The 16,010-nt window shown below is 42.4% G+C and overlaps 1 long non-coding RNA gene across 1 annotated transcript in view; it reads right to left on the reverse strand.

Annotated features, from left to right (window-relative positions):
• LOC116586328 overlaps positions 1 to 16,010 on the reverse strand; it is an 82,449-nt gene that overhangs the window by 29,426 nt on the left and 37,013 nt on the right. The window contains exons 3-5 of the long non-coding RNA XR_004283982.1: positions 13,068 to 13,158; positions 10,830 to 11,108; positions 3,924 to 4,079 (exon numbers count right to left, since the gene is read on the reverse strand). This is a non-coding gene — a long non-coding RNA (uncharacterized LOC116586328). The remainder of the gene's footprint in view (positions 1 to 3,923; positions 4,080 to 10,829; positions 11,109 to 13,067; positions 13,159 to 16,010) is intronic.

Genomic DNA, 16,010 nt, shown 5'->3' on the forward strand with positions numbered 1-16,010 from the left:
TCTCCATAATTTTGAGAAGATTTTTGAAGACAGTGACATATTCTGACTCTTTAAGAACAAAACAATTCAATTTAAAAATCACTGAATGACAGCAATCAAAGTGCTCAAGTGAGGCAGTTCGCTTCAGCACTTGTTCGAAATGTCATTAGAAAACCGACATATAGCGGGTTGTTATGGCAACTGGAATAGCCGAGTTTATAACATCACTGTAATTAACGTGATCCAAACGTTATTAATCTTTCAACATCACTCACATCCTCTGAAGGAACAGCAGCTCTGGTCCTCTTAGGATTTTTCAATGGTGTTATCTTTGTAGCTTTCTTCCCATTTTATTTTATTTTCAAATATATCTTCCTCTGACGTGGCTTTAGTGAAATTAGCTATTGTTTCTCTGCCTTTATTCATTCTATTTTGACTGCTATTTTTTGATAAAACTTACAATAAAATGGAAAAAAAAGGAATCACAGCTAAAAACCAAAACGAAGTCTAAAGATGAAAAGACACATGCATTTAAATGTGGAGAACCTGAGAAAAATAGTAAAATACTTTGCATATAGATATTTAGTATTAATTCACATTTGTGTAGCACTTTATAATTTTTAAAGCAGCTTTACATATATTATTTAATATAAAAAGCCTGAGAGGACAAGTAGAATTTTTGGGGGTGCCTACAACATGACATTAAATGTGATATGTAAACGTGGATGTTTTATATTTCACATCAAACCTGTATGGTAAGTGGGGGTTAAAAATATGCCTTCACAACTTGACAACAAGAACCCAAGAACCCGATTAAAAAATGGATAGTCGGGGCACCTGGGTGGCTCAGTGGGTTAAGCCGCTGCCTTCAGCTCAGGTCATGATCTCAGGGTCCTGGGATCGAGTCCCGCATCGGGCTCTCTGCTCAGCAGGGAGCCTGCTTCCCTCTCTCTCTCTCTGCCTGCTTCTCCATCTACTTGTGATTTCTCTCTGTCAAATAAATAAATAAATAAATCTTAAAAAAAAAAATGGATAGTCTTCAAAAAACATTTCTCCAAGGATGATGTGTAGAAATTGTCAACAAGGGACGCCTGGGTGGCTCAGTTGGTTAAGCGGCTGCCTTCGGCTCAGGTCATGATCCCAGCGTCCTGGGATCGAGTCCCCCATCGGGCTCCTTGCTCGGCAGGGAGCCTGCTTCTCCCTCTGCCTCTAGCCTGCCACTCTGTCTGCTTGTGCTTGCGCTCTGTATCTCTCTCTCTCTATAACAAATAAACAAAAATCTTTATTAAAAAAAAAAAAGAAATTGTCAACAAATAAATGAAAAGATGTGCAACTTCACTAATTATTAAGAGATATTCAAACCAAAAGTATAAGCCCCTCATATCCATTAGGGTGTTTATTATAAAATAAAACAAAAAAATAACAGGTGTTGGGGAGGATGTGGAGAAATTGGAAACCTGGTGTGCTTAGGTGAAAGTATAAAATGGTGCAGCCACTGTGGAAAACATTATGGTGTTTGCTCAAAAAACTGTCCCAGCAAATGATCCAGCAATCCTACTTCTAAGGTACACATCCAAAAGACTGACAACAGAGTCTTGAAGAAATATTTACACGCTCATATTCACAGCTGCTTCCTTCATAAGAGCCAAGAGGTGGAAGCGACCCAAGTGTCCATGGACAGATGAAGAGATGAATGAACAGGTCTATCTGTTTGATGGAAGATGATTCAGCTTTAGAAAGTAAGTCCTGTCACATGCTAAAACATGGCTGAACCTGGAGGACATTGTGTTACGTGAAATAAGCCACAAACAGAAAAACAAATACTATGTGATTCCAGGGTGTGAGATATCTAAAGTGTCAAATTCATGGGAACGGAAAGCAGAATGGTGATTAAAAGGGGCAGGAGGAAGGGGAAACAGGGAGATGCCTGATGGCTGTAGAGTTCAGTTTTCCACGAAGAAGCAGCTCTGGAGATCTGTACGACAATGTGAATATTCTCAACACTACTGAATTGTACATTTAAAAATGGTTAAGATGGAGGCACCTGGGTGGCTCAGCAGGTTAGGGCCTCTGCCTTCGGCTCAGGTCATGATCCCAGGGTCCTGGGATCGAGCCCTGCATCGGGCTCTCTGCTCTTCAGGGAGCCTGCCTCCTGCCTCTCTGCCTAGTTGTGATTTCTCTCTGTCAAATAAATAAAATATTAAAAAAAATGGTTAAGATGAAAAAAAATGGTGAAGATAGCAAATTCCACATTATGTTGGTTCTCCCTGCTTCCAATTAAAAAAAAAAAAAAGCCTCCAAACGGATACTCCTTCCTTGAAAAGGTGAAGCTTAGTCATCTCCCTTGGGATGTACACTGGCTTTAGTAATTTGCTTCTGGTGACCTGAAGTGGAAGAAGGGACAAGGTATGATTCTAACAGTGGGTCAAAAGAGACACTGCTGCTTCTGCCTTATTCTCGCTCTCTCTCTCTTTTTTAAGGGGAAGTGGGTCCTCTAGGCCCAGTCAAGCCTGTGCACGACTGTAACCCTGGTTGGTATCTTGAGTGTAAGCACACGAGAGACCCCAAGCCTGAAAACACCCAGCTAAGCGGACTCACAACTGACCACACAGAAACTTGACTTATTAATAAATGTGTATACTGCTATTAAGCCACTAAATTTGGGAGTAATCCGTCACACAGCAGTAAATGATTACTACAATAAATATTTTCCATTAATCTGAAGCAGTGAAGATCTCTGGTATGTTAGAAGGGTTCCTCACCCTTTTTGTGTTGATCTCTGATTTTGCTGATGTTCCTGGAATCTATTCTGAAAGAGGTTCCGGGTCAGAGTCAGAGGCATGTCTTATGTGAATTACCTGTGTACTCAGCCTTACGACTGATATCGGGGAATGGGCTGTCCTGTAACCTGAGGGCTGCTGGATTTCTTTGAGCTCTTTTACTTGTGTGGCATCAGGAAATAGGAATGCCCAGGAGGTATTCTCATTGAAAGTTCAATCACACGTGAACCAGCGAGTTTAGATATTGGAGGTCATACCCCCATCTCATACTATATTCAAAGAAAGTTTTTATTCTTTGTGGAGAAAAGTGAAAGGTCAAAATAGCAATACATCTGAGAAACATCCAAAAGGCCAACAAGAAAGGAAAACTCAACATCATCTCAAGGTGAAAAAATGGGGGTTCACCCAGCAGTGCCATTTGGGAAGAGTTTCTCCCTTGTTGGACTACATACATTCTATCCTTTCCTCTTCAGTGGAGGAATCAAGCTATAAATTTGTGGAGAGTGAGACAAGGAGCCAGATTCTCTAATCCTGCTACTCTGATTTCCTGAAGATTGTATTGCTACCTATGGGTATTACCTTCTAGTGTTTTAAAACAAATTCTCTTCAGGTGAATGAACTTACTTTACTGCTCATATTTATGAACTCTGGGTAGGAAAAAGGAGCCTTCCCAGATTTCAAATTTTAACACAGCATCTGGTATTATATGATAAAATGAATAAAGACAAATTAATACAGGGGCGCCTGGGTGGCTCAGTGGTTAAGCCTCTGCCTTCACTCAGGTCATGATCTCAGGGTCCTGGGATCAAGCCCCGCATCAGGCTCTCTGCTCAGCGGGGAGCCTGCTTCCCTCTCTCTCTCTCTGCCTGCCTCTCTCCCTACTTGTGATATCTCTCCTTGTCAAATAAATAAATAAAATCTTAAAAAAAAGACAAACTAATACAAAATAAAGACTTGAATTGCTTAAAAAAAAAAAAGAAAAAGAAATCACAGCTCTCAGAATTTTAGTTTTATTTACCGATAACAAGAATGAGGAAGACAAAGGCTATGAACTTAGATTGTTCTGCTTCTATAATCTACCATCACTTTCAACAACATGAGGGAATTATTTACCTTCATTCTAGGAATGAGGAAGCTGATTTTGGGAGAAGTTAAGTAACTTACCCATGGTTTTCCTGCTGGTTTGTACCAGAACTCAGGTCCTAAGTTTTAGTCCAATAGTCTTCTGCATGACTTCTTATTGCTCTTCTGTTTAGATGATGTATTTGGCAAAGCTCTTGAGATGTAAATATGAATAAGGTAATCAAGTAGAAAATATCCCTGCAGTGAGGAAACATGGTAGGTACATAAATTAGAATTGGTTTCTTAGGTTTCTTAGTTGAGGATCTCAAATTTTATTTTATTTTATTTTTAAAGAATTTATTTATTTATTTGACAGAGAGAGACACAGAGAGTCAGGGAACGCAAGCAGGGGGAATGGGAGAGGGACTGGGAGCCCCATGGCGGGGTTTGATCCCAGGACCCTTGGATCATGACCTGAACTGAAGGCAGATGTTCAATGACTGAGCCACCCAGGTGCCCCAGATATTTTCAAATTTTAAATGAGATGGCAGTTTAAAAACCTTTTCCCCTAAGTCATTCAATGGTTGAAGAAATCACTACTTGTAAGAGCTGAAACACACAATAGTGTCTCATTTTTGTTTAGCATGTGACATTTTCAGAGCACCTTTATGCATAGCAGTCCATGTGGCCTCTTTGCCTGACAGCCACCCAGGCATCCAGTGATGGTTGTAAATTAAACACTGGCACGTATCTAGAATGAGCGTCAATACTCTGCACCAAGGCGTCCAAGGTGAATGCCAAGAAAACTGAGTAGTGAACAGAGGGTTTCCACTCTAGGCCCTTAGCAGGCAAACCACAGAACAGATCTTCATTCATGAAGTATTCCTGTTAGAAATATCTCCCCTGATCCTACTCAAACCTTTGGATGTAACTTATAGCTTATAAGAAATTCAGGGGACAGAAACCAAATTAAACAACACCAGAAAGAAAGAATAAGACAAATCTAAAATGTGACTCAACCAATAGAACAACAGACTCAATTTCTTATAAAGATCGGGTCATTAAAATAAAAAGGTTGGGAGGGACTGCTCTAAACCAAGAGAGGCTAAAAGGACATAATAGTACTTGATTAGATCCTAGTTAAACAAACAAACAAACAAACAAATGAAAACCAAACAACCACCCAAAACTATACAAGACACCTTTGGGACAATTACAGAAATTTGGATATGTTCAGGGATTAGATGGTATTGGGGAGTTATTGTTAATTTTAGTACGTGTATTCCAAGTATCAATTTATTGCTTTAGCTCCAAAGCACCCTTCTGTAACTGCTCTGCAATACTGGACAGGCTATTTAAGCCTTTTTCCCCTACACTAAGCATGATGTTAAATTTGTCAATAGAGGAAGGCCATTGCAGGAGGAAGGGGGTTCCTCTTCCTGGTTTCAGAATGCTTACCAATCAGTAAGCAGTGGATGTGTGTCTAGGGACATCCCAGGGTATACTGCCTCAGCTGTGTGCCCACACTACACAGTCTCTGGACTTGTATGGCAGTCCAGACCCTGTGACCATCTTGATGTGACTTTTCCAGTAAGGAAAAGTGCTCCAGACCTCATGCCGGCAGAGGCATCCAGCTTTCAATGCACACCTGCTCTCCAGCCTGGGTCCCTAAGGATGGTTTCTTGCTTGCCTGGCAATGAGGGACCAGCTCTGGTCTGGGAAATCCAACAGACTTCTCCTCATCCCTTGGCTGAACCATATCTTCACCAGTGAGGTCTGAGCTCCGCCATGTTTAAAACTCTTTTGCTAGTTGGTCCTTCCAGCCAAGAGGTGGTTGAGGTATATCACAACTAAAAACTCTGGTGGACATACTTGTTTCCCTTTTTTTGGTGTCACTTCCTTCAAAAAGTCATCATTTGAAGTCACCCCCTTTCATACTTCACCAGCTGGAGGAGGCTTATGTCCTTGCTCCATGGAGACTGCTACCTTAGTCCCTTCACAATTTCATAATGGCATCTGCTTAAGCTCCTCGCTGCTGCTGCTTGGCTTCTGTATCCAGCCCCCCTGCTTTTATTCCCTAAAACTTATATATTCTCGTTGGTGACCCACCATGCTTTTCTGGGCTTTGGCGGTCTTTTTAAGGAAATGGTTTTGAGCACATCGAGAAGGCACTGAGGTGGGAGGGACAGGTCTGGAGCTTGTGCTGAAATGTCAGACATTTAGCTACAAGCTCATACTTCTCATTCGCATTAGAGTTAAAACTCAACCAACAGAACTTAAGCTAGAGAAAAGACGGCATGAAAGGGAGTGTGGAAACCTGGCCAGTAATAAAAAGATGGCTGGGTCTGCACTTAGCCGTGGGGCTCATCATCGAGGTCTAAGGGAGCTGGGAGAGGAAGTGTACCACCACCACCATAAATAGGCTCATTCTATTGACTTAACCATAAAGATCAGTAATATTTGTTATTTTGTTAGCCTCTGAAATTTTTAGCAGTAAAGTCCCTTAGAAACCCTCAAGTGAAACTGTAAGCTTGTGCAAGGGCAGAGGCTAGGGAAAGAAATTTTAAGAACATACTATACTGGCTTGCAGTGAAGGAGAGCAAGTCAGGTAGGAAAGCTGAGGGAAATGGGACAGACGCCAGTGGAGCACAGTGGAACTACCCTCACGTTCGGAAGCAGAGTCTGTGGTATACAATGGAGGGGGGCTTTGCCGTTATAATTTCATCTGTCCCTCCAGCCACCCCCAGGCATGTTCCCTCCAGGGGCTCTTTCCTTGTTCAGATCTGTCCCAGCTCCAGGGACTCAAACTCAGAGCTGCCTCTCTTCTCCCCAACACGATCTCCCTGTCTTCCACATCTCCACAGATATATCTTCCTTACTTTCTTCTTCTTTTTTTTTTTTTTTAAAAGATTTTATTTATTTATTAGACACACAGACAGAGATCACAAGTAGGCAGAGAGGCAGGCAGAGAGAGAGGGGGAAGCAGGCTCTCTACTGAGCAGAGAGCCCGATGCGGGGCTTGATCCCGAGACCCTGAGATCATGACCCGAGCCGAAGGCAGAGGCTTAACCCACTGCGCCACCCAGGTGCCCCAATCTTCTGTAGATTCATGTTACATTTCCTGAGCCTTTTCTTTGCCTGGATAATGACTTTGAGTTTCCTGATTCCTCTCTTTTTTTTCCTCTTTCTGATGCTTCCTTGGCATTTACATGCCTCCCCTATCAGATCTTGTCTGGAAGGTGCATCGTGTTGGACTCTGCAGATTTTTTTAGCTGCTTGTCACCCATGCTGAACTTTGTCCTTGAGTTATTCCTATTGTCTGCTTTCAGTTAATATTGCCACACCAATGGCACTTGGTAGAAAAGACACAGAAACGTAATAATTGGGTCCATTTTATCTGTTTGGCCCTTCTTTTTCAGGCTTTTCCTATGTGTATACGTATATACACACATGGCATTTTAAACTTACATTTAACGATTTTTTAAAAAATAAAAATGGGGTATTATATGCATTGCTCTTTTTTTCCCCCTTAAGAATACTTCCTGGGCATCTTTCCATGTCATTACATGTACACCACTTTATTCTTTCTTGAACAGCTGCACAGTATTTCACCGTATGAATGGTTGTACTTTATTTTCCCAATTTCATCTTTTGGTTGCTTCTAGTTTTTAGCTATTTCAAACAATGCTGCCATACATAATCTTGTACATATATCTTTTGTGCACCTGTGTTTTTCTGCAGGATAATTTCCCAGTAGTAGAACTGCTAGTTTAATTGATCTGTGCATTTTAAATGCTGATAGATACTGCTATATTGCTCTCCGAAAAAAGTTACCTCATTTTATGCTGTTACCAAATGCGACTGAGAGCAGGATTCTTCTCTAACTTAATGCTAGCCTTACCTGGGCTCTCAATGCACCTCAGGGTTCCTACCATTCATTTTTCATTGGTTCTGTATTTTATTGCCTAAATAACACTGCCAGGCCCCTTATATTTCTGAGACCCTTCATTTAATCCTGCTTTTCTGATCTCAGGAACTGACCTAACCTTTTTTTCTGCAGTCTTCAGTGTGCCTGTCATTCATTCTCTTGCTTGCTGCCTTATGACCTTGAGGTTGCTGCTGGAGCTCTCTAATTCCATCTGCATTAGGAAAAAGGCAGGTGGAGAGGTGGGGAGGAAGGTGCCAGCATCCATCTCATTTATCAGGAAGGAAAGCCTTCTTAGAAGGCTCCAGAAGATTTCCCCTTACATCTTCTTAGCCATAACTGGCTCCCATGGCCATTTCTGCTGCAAAAGGAAATTGGGATATTTAGTATCTGGCTAAATAGAACAAAACTGTCACAAGTATGTACACCAATATTGATTTATTGCTTGAGCCTAGACATGCTGCTTCCCAGAATAAAATGAAGGTTCTGTTAGTATGGAAGAAGGGGAGACTGGATATTGAGCAGTAATCCATAGCATTTGCCAACACTATCTATTTGCTAAATACATATTTGTTGAATGCATAGCATAAGAATAGGTCAGCAACCTGTCACTACACTGAACTGAATATAAATCCCTGATTTATCACTTAGTTATTCAAAGTCACAGTTTGGTTCTAAGTTACAAATGCTGGATATCTGCATGCAGAACTGTATCTCTGTCCTGATGGGGGCTACAGAGTACACATCCCAGGGTTGAGTGGCATTTTGTTCTCATTTGAATTCAAATCAATTTTGTCATCTCTGAGGGGCAGATGTTACGCGTCAAACAAGTGACAGATTGCAGCTTTAATTTAAACAGCAAGATTTGGTTTATAACATGCTTATATTTATTGGAGAAAAAAAAATCCAATGATGTCACTCAAGTGCTTTCTGGATTAAAGTAAAAGGTTTTTGGGATGTCTGGGTGGCTCAGTCAGTTAAGCATCTGCACCAGGTCCTGGGATCGAATCCCAAATCGGGCTCCTTGCTCAGCGGGGAGCCTGCTTCTCCCTCTTCCTTTGCTGCTGCCCCTGCTTGGGCCTGGTCACTCTCTCTGACAAAGAAATAAATAAAAGCTTTAACAAAATAAAGTAAAAGTTTTTTTAAATGATGAAGGAAGCAGAGGACAACTGGATACTTATGGGTCCCACGAAAGAATGGAGGAGATGCTGGTGATCGGCACTGTTTCTTTGGATTTGGGACAACAGTACTAGTGGCAGGGACAGGACTAAGGTAGTGGTGGCAGCTAAGAGAGGGAAATCATCGTGGTAAGAGGGTGAGGACGTGGACAGAGGGAGAAGAGAGTCAGTAGAAAGTGGAATTCACGTTCTCCAGGTCCTTTGTCACAACGAGAATGTGTGTCTGTCTTCGTCTGTCCTCGTCACCTGTTTGATTCCCACATCAGCTGAACAGTCATGTCTGAGACCGAGAGTTATATCACAAAGGACAATCAGAACACCAGAGTTGCACAGTCTCTAACTTTGGGCAGCGTATCCTTTGATTTCATCTTTTCCTTCTTTATTGAGGCTAAAATACATCCGCTAAAAGTGCATGCAGGGCTTAAATCCTAAGTGCACTGTTTGGGGAATTTTCACATACGCCTGGAACCACCTCCCAGAATAAGACACAGAATATCCCTTTGGGTCCTAGAGTCACAAAGAAGTTCAGGAGTTTAAGGTCTAACCAGTGTATTTTACCTTTTTAAAATCTCTATTAAGAGAACTCACAAACTCAAAACAGGCTCAGGCTGCCCAAGTAAGCAAGTGGAACAGATGGGGTGGACGCTGCCATGGTTAACTGAAAGTGACGACGGGCTTCTAATTTTTTGCTATCAGAAACACTTCTTATGAATAGTTATGTAACTCAAGTTATTTTTCCCATTTTAGGAGACTTCCTTAGGATAGATCTCAAGGGATATACTTATAAGATTAAAAAATAAGTAAAATCATTTAAAAAACTTGTAATATACATTGCCAAATGTGTTTACCAAAAAGCAACTGGGGTGGCCATGGAAATGTGCCCACAGTCCTCCAAACACAGAGGGCAGAGGGGACCACAGGTCTATGCACAGCCACACTGCCACAGGCTGCTCCCAGCCCATGAGCCACTGCCACAGAGATAGCAGAGTGGACCTATTTCTGGGAGACACGGGACTCCTCTGGTGGCTGCCACAGGCAGGAGGACCTCCTATTGCCTTGCTGAACCTTCCCTTAGGCTGCTAGGCAGGGGAGCTGCTCATACCAGTCTTCCCTCCCTCTGCTGGGAGTCAGATGGCCATGTGCTCTGACAGCACCCAGCCTTTCTTGCTCTCTCTCTACTTTCCCTCACACCGGCATTTTGCCTGATGAAATGCTTGTATGCCTCATCCAGGCCAGCTATGTGCTTTACTTCTCTAAGGACCCAGAAAGTCAGTTATGTGTTTCCATTTGTTCCCCCAAGTGATCTACATGTGTGAGTTTTTGCTTCTTCTTTCTCAGCATTTGATAGTTTCTAAATCTTTGCTACTTTGGAAAATGAAGAGAAGCGTTTTCCTGTAATTTGCATTTTTAAAAAGATTTTAAAAAAAGATTTATTTATTTTCGAGAATGAGCTAGAGAGAAAGAGAGAGCAGGGGGAGGGGCAGAGGAGGAAGGAGAGGGAGAATCTCCAGCAGACTCCCCACAGAGCGTGGAGCCCAACGTGGGGCTTAATCCCACGACCCTGATACCATGATCTGAGCTGAAACCAAGAGTCAGGTGCTGAATCGACAGGCACCCAGGCATCCCTAAAGATTTATTTATTTATGTGTGAGAGAGAGAGGGAGAGAGCACAAGGTTGGGGGGTGGGGCATTGGGAGAGGATGAGAGAGAATCTCAAGCAGACTCCCCCTGAGTGAGGAGCCCCAACACAGGGCTCAATCTTATGACCCTGAGATCATAATCTGAGCAGAAATCAAGAGTGGATGCTTAACCAATGGAGCCACCAGGGTGCTCCTAATCTACAGTTTGAAATAGTGGAGTTTTACATTTTGGGCACATGGTTTCTGGCCATTTGGACCATCTTACCTGGAAATTTCCCTCGAGGAGTCCATGGAAACCCAGAACTCACTTTGAAACAGCCATCTTCTGGGAGGTGTGATCTCTGTTGGTTTTCCTGTTCGGCAGCTGCCAGCACTCCTTGGATTTCAACAGCAAGGTGCCGTCCACTGCTATGCTCACAAAGGAGTGTCACATGACTCAGTGTGAGCTCGAGGCTGAGAGACTGGAACACAGCCTAGGCAGTTCCTCTTGCAAAATAGGAAGAGCTTATCCTGTGTTGCAACACAGGGTCCCACACAGCCTCTTCTGTGGGAAGGAGAAGAGACCAACATTTACACAGTGCCTACTATGTCCTAGGTACTACCTTTCTCTCATTTAACTGACATATTAGGTATCATTTTCAAAATTCTACAGATGAAGAAAATGATGTTCAGAGAGTGGCACAGTTACACTGCAGGGCAAAAAAGGGACAGACCTAAGTTTGAGGTTGCCCATATTCTTTCGCTTCATCAAACTTCTGACACTTTTTTGACCCCAAGCATTCTGCATCACTCAAGTCATTTATCTACGCTGTGTGTTGTGTGGCACCAAGTTCATATCCTCAATGAATAGTAAAGAACTATGCTGCAGATGACTTAGGCCAATTTCTGGAATTTGAGTCAACTGAAGAATCACCCATGACTCCCTCTTACCAGTGGACACCAGCAGTTAAAAGTGGAGACATGTAGCACTCATTTATCAACTCTTACAAAGCATATCTTCTGAAATGAAGAATAAAAAACCAAAAACCAAACAAAAACCCTGCCTCCCCAAACCCACCAACCAGTGAAAAGGAAAGCAGGGAAACAACCCAAACCTGTAGATAAATAGGACTTAAAAAATATATATATATATTAGGGACGCCTGGGTGGTTCAGTGGGTTAAGCCACTGCCTTTAGCTCAGGTCATGATTCCGGGCTCCTGGGATCGAGTCCCGTATCGGGCTCCTTGCTCGGCAGGGAGCCTCTCTCTCCGCTTCTGCCTGCCTCTTTCCCTGCTTGTGTGCTTTTTCTCTCTCTCCTTCTGACAAATAAATAAAATCTTTTAAAAAATATTATATGATTCAACTCTCAAACCAAAGGATTCAAGGATTAAAGGACTCAAGTTTTATGTGGAACTTCATTTATGTTTAGGGTCATGAAAAGGCATGCTTGGCCCTGTCTCTTCCCAATTTGAATATCTGAGTGCTCTAAGTTCCCATTTCCCCACCAATGCCCCCTTGGTATCATGTGATGAGTTAATAAGGAGAAAATATTACTACATTCTCAGCTTTCACATCCCTAATAAAGCCTATGTTTTAAAGCTGTTATGGAACTTTGCACAGAATCCAGGTTTACAGACAAATTAAATACATAAAAAACTAAGCAAGACAGCAAAGTTTAGTCACCTGAGAAACAGCTACTAAATGTATCTCTTCAGTAAGGAACATACGATAAAAACTTGAAAAAACTCTTACTTTTTTCTTTTACTCTTTTGCTTTTACTTTCAATTTTACTCTAGGCCTTATTAAATAACACTTTTGGCAAGAAATGTACATGTATAATTTAAAGCCATCCTGATCAGAATGTGTTATAATAACTTGACTATGCAAAAAATTTGTCTTTTTGCTACTGTCATGGAGCTGATCTTCCTGCCAGTTTCAGGGGGTTTAGGTTACAGGGCAGTGCTATTTCACTCTATCTTGAGTAGAGGTAATCAGAGTGAGGGATGATGGAGACTACAGGTTACACGCACCCTCAAAACTCATGCTGCCTGCCTATGCCCTGCAAGTACACGGGAGTCTTCAATGAGAGATGACTAGGCAGCCAGTAGAACACTTGGTTTAATTACTCCTCCTTGAGCTTTTTCTTCTCCTTCTTCCACTCCAACCCCACCACTGATGTGTTGTCGCCAAGGACAGCTATCATCTTCGGCTTTGCTCTTACCCTGTCCATTGAACGACCTAACTAACCCATTACCGTGAGTCCCACCTCCTGTGCTATCTTCAGGTTCTATCCCTTTTCCTTGGGAATTCCATACCTTGTTGGTTCTCATTGTCATAGCTTCTGTAATGACACAGGATAAGCTGAAAGATAACTGGTTTCCTTTAGAAGCTGGGTAAATCTTAATTTCTCCTCTGCCTAACAAAACTGTGTGTTCTTTATTCCCTTAGTGTGACTTCGGGACAGTCGAAGTTAGCAAAGAAAGACAAAGGTATAAACAGCTGTGAATCGTAAAAGCTCTTACCTCTGCTACTAGATCAGGTCCTGGTCTCAGTATCTGACCAAGTTCCTTTTCTCCAAATCACATGGATGGCATTTTCCTCTTTGGGGATTTTCTGAAAGTGAAAGCAATCATCTCAATCACTGTCATTCAAACGCGATGAGATCTGAGGATGGTTGTTACAAGAGTTATGCCAGCTGGGCCAAGCAAATGTAGCTGGCATGCTGCACAAACATGATGTGTGGACTGTGATCAGAATGCAACTTATTTTTTTCCTTTCCTACTGCTTTTCTAAACTCTGTTCCGTGGGGAATAATCTTCCCCTAATCATGGTTGAAAACTACCAAACCAGTGATTTTTCTGTTCCCTCATAGGTCACAGATATCCTACAGTTACTTTATTTTTAAAAAAGATTTTATTTACTTATTTGACAGAGAGAGAAATCACAAGTAGGCAGAGAAAAAGGCGGAAGCAGGCTCCCTGCTGAGCAGAGAGCCGGATGTTGGGCTCCATCCCAGGACCCTGAGATAAATACCTGAGCAGAAAGCAGAGGCTTAACCCACTGAGCCACCTACAGTTACTTTAAATCCCAACCGGAGATGTGGTTTACAATTGCAATGTTCAGGTCAGTGAGATCAAAACTCCAAAGCTGCTGATGATAGCTTTTCCTTTCTTTCCTCAGACAGACCTGTTTCTTCCAGGAAGCCCTCAGTGGGGATGGGTGTGGTCCTTTCTCTGTCTTCTGGCTGGCCACCAGAGGCTCAGAAAGCAAAGTGCACACTGGGGTAGTGATGTTCTTATTTGGCTGGAGGGCTCCTGAGCCCTCAAGGTCCAGCATGTAGTCAGTGCAGCCATCCCTGTGGAGGCCCGGCCCAAGATTACTGCAGATTCTTGTTTTTCTCTGTGGGCTCTTGAGAGGGCATCCTGCTGGGTGTCTCTCTCCTCTAGGTCTCTTTACCTAGAAAGGGGTACCCTTCTTTCAGGTGATTTCCTGCGACTCTTGTTCTTAATTATTGTACATTAGGTGCAAAGCCTCCGGCCTTTTCTTGAGCTCTCTTAATCCCTCCAGGTGATCTTACTGGGCAAAAAGCCATACTAGCTCTTCTCCACCTGGGTATTGTTGACCTTAAAAGCCAAACTGCCAGTTAGTTTACCAGCAAAATACGGATTTATTTGGGAATGGCAGAGAACTGCATTCTGGGACAAGCAAGCTACAGCAAAACCATAGGTAAGTCCACAGGACACAGGAGAGAAGCACTGTTTTGGGGAGGAAAAGGGGAGGTTGGGAAGGCTGTTACAAACAAAAAGCCCATTGGAGTGAACTGGGAGTTGGAAGTAGAGGGGCTTCTCACTGGCTAAGCTGAGAGTCTCTCACGGGAGAGGCTGTTGGGGGAGGGGAAAAGATAGAGGGAGGGGAGGAAGTAAGCCTCTCTTCCTCCTGCAGGGTAGGAAAGCAGCATCGTTTGGTGCATGATCTATCTCTTCCTGTTGGGTCTGCAATTGAGGATGAGTGGTAGGACGACAGCTCTCCCTGCTGAATCTTTTGACTCCATTGTAGTGAGGTTTCCCATTATTAATTTTCACATTTCCCCCTTTTTGATAAAGCACTGCTGATCAATAGTCAGACTCCCTATATTTAGTGGTTTTGTCCCTCAGTGCCAGGAAGGACCGTCACTAGTTGTCATGTCCTACGGAGAAGAGAGAGTACAAAGCAGTTGGAAAACACTTAAAGCTGTATTTGAGTAAAAAGAAAGGTTATGAAGGAGGCACTTTCCATCTAATGTCTGAATTTTCTCAAGGTCGGAAGTTTTGGAGATCATCTCAAACCATGATCCAGCGTCACCTTGCTGATCATCACTGTTTCTAAAAAGTTCAGCAGTCAATAAAACACAAAACTTAAATTATACAAAGGAGAAGTAATATAATGATTCCAAGTTATGTGATGGAACTAAACCAGGACTCTGGATCTCAAAGTAGGCAACTTACATATTTCTTGGCCCTTACTTTGACTTAGGGGAGAAAAGTTCTCTCTATGACTATATACCTGAAGTTACATATGCCTCCTGGAAGTCTGAGCTTACAGCAGTCATGAAAGCAGAATCATGGGTCCTGCAAAAGTGCACTGAAAGAATTCATTGGTTGCATTTGGGAAAATACAGTCCAGACACAAACATGAAGCAATACCTAATGAACTTTCTGCAAATGTTAAAGCCTCCAAGATGGTTTGAAACAGTATGACTCTGTCCAAAGAACTCTTTGGAACCAAATGTGTTATTGGTAAAATAGCCTCCAAGGTCACACATTCAGAGACCATGAATTGGATAAGAATCCAAAGTTAGTTAATAGTTCAGATGAAGAAAACCCCAATGAATGCTGAACCTTTCAACCCTTCAGAAGCAGCAAGTGAAAATTTAATTTGTCCCAGGATCATGATGAGGGTGTTTCTAAAAGGCCATAATCAAAAGATGAGTTCCCCCCTTTCTGCAAGTGTTTGAGAGATGCAGACAAGAGCCTTGTCTTTCCATGAAAGAGACAGAAAAAGCAACAGTGAGAAAAAGGTATACAGATCTGGTCCGCACATCTTGGAAAAGTGGTCTCGTCAGATGTCATCTGCTTCAATTCCAGGAAATCCTTACTTTCAGGTCACCAGATGGTGTGCAGATCTAATCAGGATTTGGTGCTTTCTTTAGATGTGTTGCGTGAATACAAGGCTCTATTCCCTGGAGTCTGGCAGCACAAGTGTTGGTTTGCAGTTCCTGATAAGGGTCTTTCCAGAAAAGCTGAAGAGTCTTTCTGGAGGAGCCTCTTCCAACAGATGAAAAATCCAGGTTGCAAGGTTTGATACATAAGGTCATTTCTTCCTGGGATTGCAATGTGAAAATACTGCTCTACTAAAGCATGATTATTTTTAATGGAAACAATGAGGCCTTTACATTACTGAAATACTTCTCTTCTTAGTAACTGTGG

This window comes from Mustela erminea, chromosome 3, assembly GCF_009829155.1.
Source record: "Mustela erminea isolate mMusErm1 chromosome 3, mMusErm1.Pri, whole genome shotgun sequence".
NCBI lineage: Eukaryota > Metazoa > Chordata > Mammalia > Carnivora > Mustelidae > Mustela > Mustela erminea.